The following is a 12,148-nucleotide window of genomic DNA, read 5'->3' as shown; positions in this document are numbered from 1 at the left end:
CTTTTTTATTTAATACAAAAAATTTAAATAAGCATATATAGCCTAACTATTATATCATCAGTGAGAGTAATGGTACCGCAGAACGAGTGTGGACTACTCTGTCTCTAGGCATTTTAAACGTTTTTTTTTAAATCCCAAAACTTTGTCAAAAAAATTGTCGGACATGCATTTAGCATATGTTCACAGAGGAAAACAAATGAAAAACAGCACTGGTTGTTCTCTCAATACTTTACATTTGTTTTACTGTCTGAGAAATCGATTCAGTGAGAGAGCAGTCCAAACAAATGCAAGTGGATTCAGATCGTTTTGCAAACGCGTTTGACCCACGCATAATTTAGAACATAATTTAAGCATCAAAAATATATGTGCGCAGTTCAGTTACACAGCTGTTAAACTGAATATATGAAGCAAAGCAAACTTTTTTTTCTTAAATATCCCCAACACAAACAATAAATTGTTCATCACTACAACAAACAGTAGACCCTCGTTACTATAGCAATAAGTAGATGTGTGTATTCAAAACAAAGAGTTTTATATGAAATTTTGTTTATTACAGAATAACAATAAAAACAAAAAGCTATCAAAACATCAACAAGCTAATTTTCTTAACAAAAGACTTAAAGGGATAGTTCTCTATATAGGATCATTTTACAATTGGTTTGCATCTTTTTTTTTTAAAGTTAGAAATGTGTCACTATTCAAGTCACTATTTTGTTCCTTCCCTTAAGGAACAAAAGCACGAAGTGCTGAAACCCTATTGTATTTGTAAGGATTTTTATTATCATTATTCTGCCGTAAAACTGATCGTGCAGCCCAAACCGTAAGGGCTAGAGACTTGAAACATTGTCAGATGATAGGTCAGAAATCGAGGAGAGGTTGACAGAGTATGACCCCAATCGGCCAATAGGTGGCGCTACACAGTCAAAAGTTTAAAATCGCTAATAACTCCTAGACCATTTGACAAGTGTCTTATATCATTGGAATCCTTGGCTCAAGATGGACAAAACGTATATCTCCGATTTCATTTGCGGTAGGGAAAATTTTCCGCCATTTTGAATTTTGTCCAAAACCTACTTTTGTGAGCTAGTCCTAGGTTTTTCGCCCGATCGGAACCAAACCAGTGCAGAAATGTTCTCTGGAGTGTGAATATCAATAATTATCAAGAAAAAGTTGAAATTTTGATTCACGGTTGCTAAGGAGCACCAAAATGTACGATGTGGGCGGAGCCGCTTTTACTAAAATGGCTATTCAATTCAATTAAATTCAATTCACATTTATTTGTATAGCGCTTTTCATGATACATATCGTTTCAAAGCAGCTTTACAGAGAATGCATGTCAATGTTATAATTTAGAGAATGCAGTTAGCTAATAATGTAATAATTTAGGCAATTTAATTTACAATCACTGTTAGCAGTTTAATTGAAGGTAGAAGCAATGAGCTCCTGGAAATAATGTATTATATATTAACAATAATTAGGATATATAGAAATTTGGGAATGTTCATGTTGATCCAGACATTGTGTCATCTGAAGTCCTCGCAGGAGTTGGCGCTGTCTCTTGGTGGTCATCTGAGGTCTTCTTCCCTTACGAAACAAAAATATATGGGAATATACTGCAAAATATAATGCGATATATTACATAATACATTTCCATATATGGGAAACTAGTGCTTATATTTTTCAATATACTGCAATATATGCATTGACCATGTATGGCTATATATTGATACATACAAAATATTTATAAATGAAGACAAAAATAGCATTACATTCATAAAGTCTTACCCTTTATTGTGTACATACATTGCACATACATGTTCCCATATAAATGTGAATGTATTGTACACATATATACACACATTCATGGAATGAATTACAATCAGCGGTTACAACTGACTTCTAGTTTCCAGCATGCTTTGCTTCTGACTGTTAAAGGAGAGTAAATGTTAAAATTAAGTGCTATTTCCTGTGTTTTGAAACTTTAGTACATGCAGGTGTGCTTTTGTTAACTAACTTGAAAATACGGAACATTTAAAATTTAAATTATTATAAAATATAAGAAATGTGTTCCATAATATATTGTACCATATATGTGTTTATACTGCATGAGTAAATATATCTGCAATATATTATGCATGCAGTACCATATCTGATCACATATAAATCTATATATTATGAAGTATATTACTGAATATAAAATTACATACATTATGATATATTAGTAAATATATTATCACATATTTTTCAATATATGAAAAATGGCAATTCCTTATGTATTATTCAATATAATGTAATATATTTACGCAATATATTTTTCTGTATATTTTCAAATATACTGTTAAATCATGTAATATATTGATTATTCATATATAGGGAAATATATTTTCTTTCCATAAGGGTTAAGAGGCTGGATCCAAACTGAAGCTGATGTACTCTCTAGTCACCTCGGGACGGGCGTCTCGAGGTAAAACAGAAAAGCAAATGGAGAATAATTAACGTAGCTGCTGTTCATAACATTTACAAAGATAGTTGTGTGCAATTTATCTGATATGAGATGCATTATGTGAATGCTTGGCTAAAGAGATGCGTCTTAATCTAGATTTAAACCGGGTGAGCGAGTCTGAGCCCCGAACATTATCAGGAAGGCTATTCCAGAGTTTAGGAGCCAAATGTGAAAACACTCTCCCTCCTTTAGTGGACTTAGATATCCTAGGTACAACCAGAAGTCCAGAGTTTTGTGATCTTAAAGAGCGTGAAGGATTGTAGGGCAATAGAAAATCGGTTAAGTACACAGGAGCTAAACCATTTAGAGCCTTGTAGGTTATTAGCAATACTTTATAATCGATACGGAACTTAACAGGTAACCAGTGAAGAGATGATAAAATTGGTGTTATATGATCATATTTTCTTGACCTGGTAAGAACTCTAGCAGCTGCATTTTGTACTAATTGTAGCTTGTTTATTGAGGAAGCAGGACAACCAGCTAGTAATGCATTACAGTAATCTAGTCTAGACGTCATGAATGCATGAACTAACTTTTCTGCATCAGAAATAGATAACATTCCGTACCTTAGCAGTGTTTCTGAGGTGGAAGAAGGCTGTTTTTGTAATATGATTTTCGAAGGACAAGTTGCTGTCTATTATAACACCCAGGTCTTTAACTGTCGAAGGATGGAGTAACAGTACATCCTTCTAAATGCAAGTTGTAGTCTGAGAGATTCTGTGTACAAGTTTTCAAGGTCCAATAAGTAATACTTCAGTCTTATCTGAATTTAATAGAAGAAAATTACTAGTCATCCAATGTTTTACTTCTTTAACACACTCTGTCAGATTGGATAATTTGGAGATTTCATCCGGTCGTGATGAAATATATAACTGAGTATCATCAGCATAGCAGTGGAAACTAATTTTTTCTTATAATGTTACCAAGTGGCAGCATATATATTGAAAATAGCAGAGGGCCTAACACGGATCCCTGCGGCACTCCATAATTTACTATCATTATCTTAGATTTTTCCTCGCTTAAATAGACAAAATTGTGACGGTCTGATAGGTACGACCTAAACCACCTTAATGCCTGTCCCTGAATACCAGTGTAATTTTGTAGTCGATCTAGGAGTATTTTATGATCTATAGTGTCAAACGCAGCACTAATATCAAGTAACACTAAGATACAGACTTGGTCATAAGCTAGAAGTAAGTCATTTGTAATTTTAATGAGCGCAGTTTCTGTGCTATGATGAGACCTGAATCCTGACTGAAATCTTTCATAGACAGCGTTTTTTGCAAGAAGGAGCACAATTGAGCAGATACAACTTTTTCTAGTATTTTAGACATAAATGGAAGATTTGAAATGGGTCTGTAATTTGCATTTGGATCTAATTGTGGTTTCCTAATGAAGGGCTTAATAACTGCTAGCTTGAACGGTCTTGGTACATGACCTAGAGATAAAGACGAGTTAATAATATTGAGAAGAGGCTCTTCTGCTACAGGTAACAGTTCTTTCAGTAGTTTAGTGGGTATTGGATCTAATAAACACGTTGTTGGTTTAGACGCAATGATACGTTTATTTAGCTCTTCCCATCCTATAGTTGTAAAGCACTGCAACTGTTCTTGATGGGCAGTAATTGAAGCTGAATCATAAAACGCTGTCAACGGTTGTACATTTACAATTGTATTTCTGATGCTTTCGATTTTCTCCGTAAAGAAATTCATAAAGTCATCACTACTAAACTGTAATGAAATGTTTTGTTCTGGTGATGTCTGTTTATTTGTTAATCTTGCCACTGCACTAAACAAGAACCTTGGTTATAACTCGAGAACGAAATGAGAGATTTGCACCAAACTCGGTACACATATGTAGGGGCTAAATTGTTGGTCACAATAAAAAAAATCGCGGCAATTGGCCACTAGGTGGCGCTATAACAAGGAAAAAAACCATGAAAACAGCTATAACTATGCAACCGTTTGTCTGATCAACTTGAAATTTGGCATGCAGTGTCTTGGTCCAACGGGGCATGATAGTCTATGAGGACATTAGCGTATCTCAAAAAACATGGCCGCCATCAGCAAATGAAGTTTGAGCACCTATTAGACAAGGTTAACGGAGGCCGATCGGAATGAAACTTGGTGTGCATGATTGACTCATGGCCCTAGAGGTCTGTAAGAATTTTGAAAGAAATTGGCCACTAGTTGGCGCAAACGAGATTTTACCCCCCTGTAATCACGTGGTGTTTCACAGATCCACACAATATGCATATCATTTGATAGATCTCCTCATGCTAAACAACTTTGCCGCAAGAACCAATGCTGTCAATCAAATTGTTCATTAATTATTCGCAAATACGTGAAAAACCTACTTTTGCGAACTAGTCCTAGGTTTTTCGCCCGATCGGAACGAATCTAGTGCAGGACAATTATCTGAACTCTCTAGATCAATAATTATCAAAAAAAAAGTTGAACTTTACCCTTTGGGTCACTATAACAGGGTCATTTAGAAGGTGGGCGTGGCTAAATATATCCAAAAGCCTATAAACCCTAAATGAAAACTCAGAACTTCATGAATGTAGGTGAGCACATGCAGCATATGACTCTAAAGAAGCACACCAATTTTTATGGAGATCGGAACATAGGTGGCGCTATAACTGTTAAAAAACTATTAAAAACGTATTTTTTTAATGGTTTTAGCTGAAAATGTATATAACTCTGGGTGTGGTCAACTTATTTTCACAGGAGTCACATCCTTAGACTCCTGAAACCTTGACGAATCCATCGATACTAGACTTGCCAGGTTTTGCTTTATGATTTGTGCCACGTAGTGATTTAGTGCTTAAAAAACATTTGCGAATATCTTCGAAACCGTTAGTCCGATCGAGACGAAACAACCGTAGGAAACTGAACCTAAGTTGGTTTACAACACGGTATAGCCCAAAAGTCAAAATTTTGATAGGAAGTGGCAAAAAATTCCAATCAAAGTCTCTCATGGGTCATTTTTTATGCTCTCATATATGTAAGTGTCTATAACTTCAAAACGAAATTAGATATTTTCACCAAAATTAACACGCATATGTATGGGCACACTCTGAGGACACCCAAAAAAAGTGGGGGAGATCGCGCAATAGGTGGCGCTATAACTGTCAAAAAACTTTTAAAACCATGTTTTTTCTATAGTAAATTGCCTGACACTGTCATTTTGTGCCACCAGGTGGCAGCAGAAGGCCACTAATATAGCTCAAGGTTTCAAGGTTTTGTCATTTAAAATCCCTTTAAACTATACAAATCCTTATAATAACATTACAAATCACATTTTGTCAAGGTTTACTACTTCATTTGTGCACTTGACGTATGTTTTTGCAGTAATATAACACTACAATTACATTGAGACCTGAAAATCATGATTTTTAAAGGGGAAACCTGGAATCAGCATTTTCTTACCTCATTATTGATTTCAAATATCCATTTCTGCAACAAAATGTATGAGTAAGCACGTTTAATTAATGGAGTTAACATGCTATAATACAATATAAATATAATACCTTTTTACACATGTGCTTAAAGGCCTTAAAGTGCTTGAACCCCGATGATTGCTGCTCGCAGCTATATTTTTATATGTATCTATCTGTGTATGTATGTCTGTGCTTATTTTTGTCCCAGTGTCATAATTGTGGATGAGCTCACCAAGAAAAATTCCAGACAACCAGGTTATGGCAAAAAAATAAATAAATAATGTTTATAAGGTAAAGCATATGTTTGTAAAGCACTGTATTTACTTTAGATCGGGGTGTCTAGTCATGCTTCAGGTCACTATCCTGAAGACTTGAGCTCTAACTTTAACTCCACTTTTAGACATACACTTGTGAACTTCCCTAAGCACTTCCCCTCAGAAGAATCCCCACCGGCATTTTTAAGTGCGTTCAGCTTCGTTTTGTTTTTTTTTTTTTTTTGGACAGACCCTCGACCCCTCAACTTCAGGCAGATCCATAGACCACAATGCAACAAGATTGTGACATCACAGCAGATCGCGCTTTATTTACCCCCACCCCACACAACTCTAGTGTATGATATTGGAGTTATTTTGACATGTAACCGCATAATAATTTTATTATTTATAATTTTACAGTTATAATTTTATTGTATTATCATTCTCATTTGTGTGATTTTAAATATTTTATGTTTAATTTAAAGCTGCAGTCCGTAACTTTTTTTTTGGTTAAAAATGATCCAAAATCAATTTTTGAGCAAGTTCATAACCAGCCAGTGTTCAGATCCATCTCCTTACCTTAGCCTGATTCACAACGGTAAGCTTGTAATAATGTTTTATAATTCAGGTGGTACTGGTGGGTTTCCACTGGAAATTCGAGCATGCCGCCATTCCTCTTTGTGTCATTACGTCACGTCTGTTTACATAAAGATGGAGTCCCAGCTAGTAGGATATATCATGTGAGGATGCTGCAGGTGATGGATCCTATTATAAACTTTTCTCACAGCAGCTGCAATAATTAAACTTATCATTGTAATGGCAGATTGTATGGTATGACAAATTAATGTTAGAGATTAGACTGTACAGAAATTAAATCTACAGGTAACACTAATACACACTAAATACACAAAGTCATGCAATGCTGATGTTGTTAACATTAACAATTTGAGAAAAAAGTATAATAATAATATGCACAGTTTGATGTGATATGAGGTAAGCGATCATTAGATTTAATCACCAATGGTAGCGCGATTTATTGAAATGCGTTTTTTTTTTTTTTTGTGTGTTGTTTGTTTGTTTTTCTCAGTTGGTTAGAAAGTGGCAGATTTTTTACTTGTTCAGAGGAGATTTTCCAGTGAAAATTCTTCCAAGACTACAATCTGTGATTCCAAAGTACAGTATCCACATCAATGTGGAGACTGACAGCGAACATTAAATTCATCTGCTTTGAGGAACCGTGCCGATGCACAGCTCACGTAAAGATGATAATTCTACAATTGCAGGTTTCAAACAGAGATGGCGACAAAAAGGCAAACCTTACGGACTGCAGCTTTAAATAAGTTGTTTAAATAGTTAGGGGTAATCAGTCTTACTTTTCGGTATCAAATTAGACAAATCTAAATTTTTTATGTAACTGACTTAGAAAGTTATGAACAGTCTTAAAGAAAAAAAAATTGATGACTAACTTGTAAGACTAGTCTTAGCAGTATATGCAAGCGGCCCCTGGTCCTAAGCTGCATTACAATTAATAGGGTCCCTACACAGTGTTCACTGCTCTCTAGTCCATTGAAGTGCACTTCATTCAACAAAATGCATTAATTCAGAACACCCTGCAACGTAATGAAATGTAGACGACACTTGAGTCATACATATTAGAGGAGTTTAAGGTTTGATGCCATAATATACTTCTGTAAATAAATATACTACCATACTGTACATTTGTGTAATAGGCATATGTATATAATATAATACATCCAAGTGTACTTATTTAAATTGAAATGCATTATTAATTTAATTTGATTGCTCCGTTTAAAACGAGATAAAGAGATAAAAGTCTGTTGCGACGTTTAATATATAATAGCATGTAATTTTGTAATATTAGAGCGGATAGGTATTTTATCTTATTTAACCATAATCATGATATTTGTATTGTAATATCATGTCTCACAGACTTTATACCAGTGAACATGTAGAAGCCACACCTGGGACTGAATGAACTCAATAATGCCGCAGCTTCGACTTATTTTTAACATCTGTATTTTATTCAATCTTCTCTAAAGTACTGAAGTGATGTGCAATGATTGGTGATGTAGAACTGAATAATGTACAAATATTATTTGAAGATGTTCACTTCCTTCGGACTCGAATCTCACATGATATGGCAGAATAGAGAGCAAAAATAAAGACTGGAACATGAATAGAGTAAAAAGAAAAAAAACGGACAAATAAAAACTAGAAAAATCAAAATACAAGACTAGACTGGCAGGAAAGACTAGATGATCAATCAATCAGAAGGCACTCGCAAGTCATTTCTGATCAAATGGAACACACTTCTGGAGTCCCATTTTACACATTTTGTATGTTTCCATAATTAAACACACCTTGACTCAACTCATCAGCTCATTAAAAAAAAACTCCAGGACATGAAATGGTGTCTGACAAAGGAGACATTCAAAATGTGCAATGGTGAGCGTCCTCCAGAACAAGGTTGAAAAACACTGCTTTAGATGATAATCAATTATTACAGAAGTTTTGTACTGTTAAATTTATGTAAAAAAAAATGTATGATGTTCCTATGGCAGTAAGAGTTGTGAAATTCTCTTCTCACAGATCCATTGCAAAGCTTTATTACATGCAGCATCATGCCATCCTATTAAATTTTGCCAGTCTTGGAGTATAGGCACAGCCACAGTCACAACACAGTTCTCTGTTCTATCTCCACCAGGCTCTCCAGACGCCCAGAACCTGAAACTACAGATTAGCATTCGATGTTTAGAACTGCTTTGAGAGTCATTTATTAGATATTAATCAGTTCAGTTCAGTGATTTCTCACCCAGAGGTCAGTGTGCTGCCATCAACCCATTTCCATGTGTCCTCCACATCACTGTCAGTCAGACCAATCCAGACTACAGCAGCACCAGACAAAATCCTGAGCAGATCAAACAGTTGCACATTTATTTCATAAACAGACAATCGACATATTTAATTTGACCATTTCTCATTTAGCTGCTACACACTATAAACTCTCTCTCTCTCTCTCGTGCATGCTGGAGGTGAGTGCATGGAGTGTGTTGGAGTGAGCTCTATGGCGTCAGTGAGTATCTTTTTATCTATCTTTCGTGGTTCTGCTGTTTAGGTAGATAGAGAAAAAGCTTGTGGGTGCTTGTGAGGAGCGTCATCGGTTAGTGTGCACTGATCGCTATGGCGGCGTCTCAGCACGCAAGTTTGGAAAGTTTAACACGCCGCCATGGCATCACGCTGCATTCACACGGGGCGTCGGCGTTAATGCTTCTCATTTACTTTGAATGGTTGACGTCATGTGTTGCCGAACTGAATTATGGGTTGTTGCTTGCGACAGAAGTTGAAGATTTCTCAACTTTTCAGCCAATTGTGTTCATGCAACACCGGAAAGTAATGTGATTGGCTGTTATCACTGTAACGGTCGCGTCAACACAAGCTTCAGACATGCCCTTCGTCAAGCGTTGACGCTGATGCCCCGTGTGAATGCAGCGTTAAGGTCGTGCCTGTGTAGCGTTGCTCAGTTGAGGACTGTGTCATCGCTGTTGCTGCTGTTGTTGGTCATGATTGCATTCTTTCTGCATCTAGAAGAATAGCGCAATAGTGATGTTTTTGATCAGTGTTGATAAAGTGAATGAAGTCGTAAAGACCGGGATTGTTGTGAATGATTCTCTTACTCCGGTCATGCCTCTAGTGCAACCAGCGAAAAGAGTAATATTGTCAAATGTCCCGCCGTTTATTAAAGACGAAGTGATTGAAAGGGTGTGTATGATCTTAAATAATCAAAGTGAAGAGCTTAATCTAGCCATGAAGTTTAGGATTGATGATTTTGATTATGTTATTTTTGCTACCTCAGAGTCGAAGAGGTGTTTTGGTTGTAGATAAGAGGGTCACGTGATACGCATGTGCCCTGAGAAGAGTGCAGATCAGAATCACAATGCGGGCGAAGCGGTTAGCTTGACAGATCATGCACAAATGAGTGATAAAGTGTCTTGTATTGATAACAATGGAATTGGCGATCGTGGAGGTAATAAAAATGAGAGTGTGGCCGCAAACGAAAAGGTGCATGAAGGTGGTGTTTCTGAGGCCAGTGAGCAGGCCTTATTAGAAGATGCTCTGGATGTTGACATGACAGAAGATCAAAGTGTATATAAACACCGACAACCTTAGTAAAGCTTAGATATAAAGTTTTATTTTAGTAAAGCTAATAGGCTCGGTAGCTTCTGCATCACGAACACAAGCATGTAGTCCGCTATTGTTGTTGTTGTTGCTGTTACGTTACATAGCGGTGTCTGACTAGGGTCGATACCTGGGGTGGTGACATCACCGTATCACAAAATATACGGATTGGCGGTACACACGAAAATGCAAGGGCGTCGTTTGCAGATTTTAAAAAAATAGCAGATTCAGGCTCCGAAAACGTCGGATCCGTCTGGACGAATATGAGCCTATATGAGTAGGATAAGATTGGGCACACTTAATTTAAATGGTGCATGAGACAGCAAGAAGAGAGCAATTCTTTATGATCTGACTAAACAAAAGAAAATTGATGTAAATCTGGTCCAGGAAACTCATAGTGATGTTTTTAATGAGAATGACTGTTTAATGGAATGGGATGGGTTAGTTATTTTAAGCCACAAAAATCACTGTAGTGGTGACTCAGCTGTACTTTTTAGAAAAAAGAATTAAACCAGTCTCATATGAGATAGAACACTTTGTTGAGGGACATCTAAAGAAAATAACAGCAAAGTTTGAAAAAATGGTTTTAGTTTTTATAAATGTGTATGCTCCTGTTGTTTGTCCTGAAAGAACTGTTCTTTTTGATTAAGTAATATTTTGTCAAACTGTAAAGTGGAGGAGTTCATGTTTATTGGAGGGGATTTTAATTGTACAGTGAATGATACAATGGACAGGAACCATAAAGAGCCACATCTAGTGTCTCAACATGCTATAAGAAAGCTCATAGCATGATTTGTATGATATATGGAGAAATTTATATAAAGAACCATGGCAGTACACATGGGCTCAAACAAGAGAGAATTGTATTTCTGTGGCTAGATTGGATAGGTTCTATTGTTTTATACCATTTTAATGTTTTTGAGTTTTTCTTTTGGAAACAGTTTAGTTCTAGGAAAAAAGATTTTAGTTCCCTACAGCAATGGTGAGATCATGGAAAAAAGAGATACAGCAACTGTGCCATCACTCTTAAAGTGTCCAAGGAAATTCCCAATCATTGAAAACCCTAGAGATTGAAATAGTGGAACTTCAGACTTTGGTAGAGTCCACAGGAAATCAAGGACATATTGAGCTCCTCAAAGTTAAAAGAAGGACCCTAGATAACTGATAAAACTTTTGTCAGTACTGGGGAGTGACTTGCTGTCTGTGCTCAATTATAGTCTGGCCGGAGGAACCTCTTGTACATGGAGCTCGGTTTGATGTTACTTTGTGAATTTACACCTGGACTGCTTCATTGTTTAGTTTCCACTAAGACATTAAAACTGCATCATTTGTTGGATGTTGCTGGCCCTGTTTTAAAAATGCTCAATCCTTGGCCTCACATCTAGGTGTGCTGTCGGTACGGCAAGTAGAAAAAGTACTGGACATTTTTAAAACAGAAACTCACAGAGGAAGAAAATAATATGTTAACTGACTTTTATGAAAAACTAATAATACAGATCCCTTTCCAAGTATTTTTTTTTTTTTTAGTCCCAATCTCAAAGGACTGTCTGGACCTTTTCTGGACCTGAGAGGGCTAGAAGATTTAAGTTTGCAGTATGTTCAATGTAAAGTTTTATATAAATGTCTTGTAAAAGTTTTAAATAACGCAACTTTAAAAGAACGTACTGACACATTGTGGAGAGAGAAATTGGGACTAGATGATGAAGTTAAACCTGTTTGGAAAGTTTCATACAAACCACCAACTGAAAAATG

General features: G+C 36.1%; 1 protein-coding gene across 3 annotated transcripts in view; it reads left to right on the top strand.

Moving 5' to 3' along the window:
* cadm2a (cell adhesion molecule 2a) overlaps positions 1 to 12,148 on the top strand; it is a 477,303-nt gene that overhangs the window by 353,217 nt on the left and 111,938 nt on the right. The gene's annotated exons all lie outside the window — the stretch shown is intronic.

Source organism: Ctenopharyngodon idella, chromosome 10 (genome assembly GCF_019924925.1).
Source record: "Ctenopharyngodon idella isolate HZGC_01 chromosome 10, HZGC01, whole genome shotgun sequence".
Taxonomy (NCBI): Eukaryota; Metazoa; Chordata; class Actinopteri; order Cypriniformes; family Xenocyprididae; genus Ctenopharyngodon; species Ctenopharyngodon idella.
Note: the sequence above shows the minus strand (reverse complement) of the source record. Positions and strands in the feature narration are given on the sequence as shown.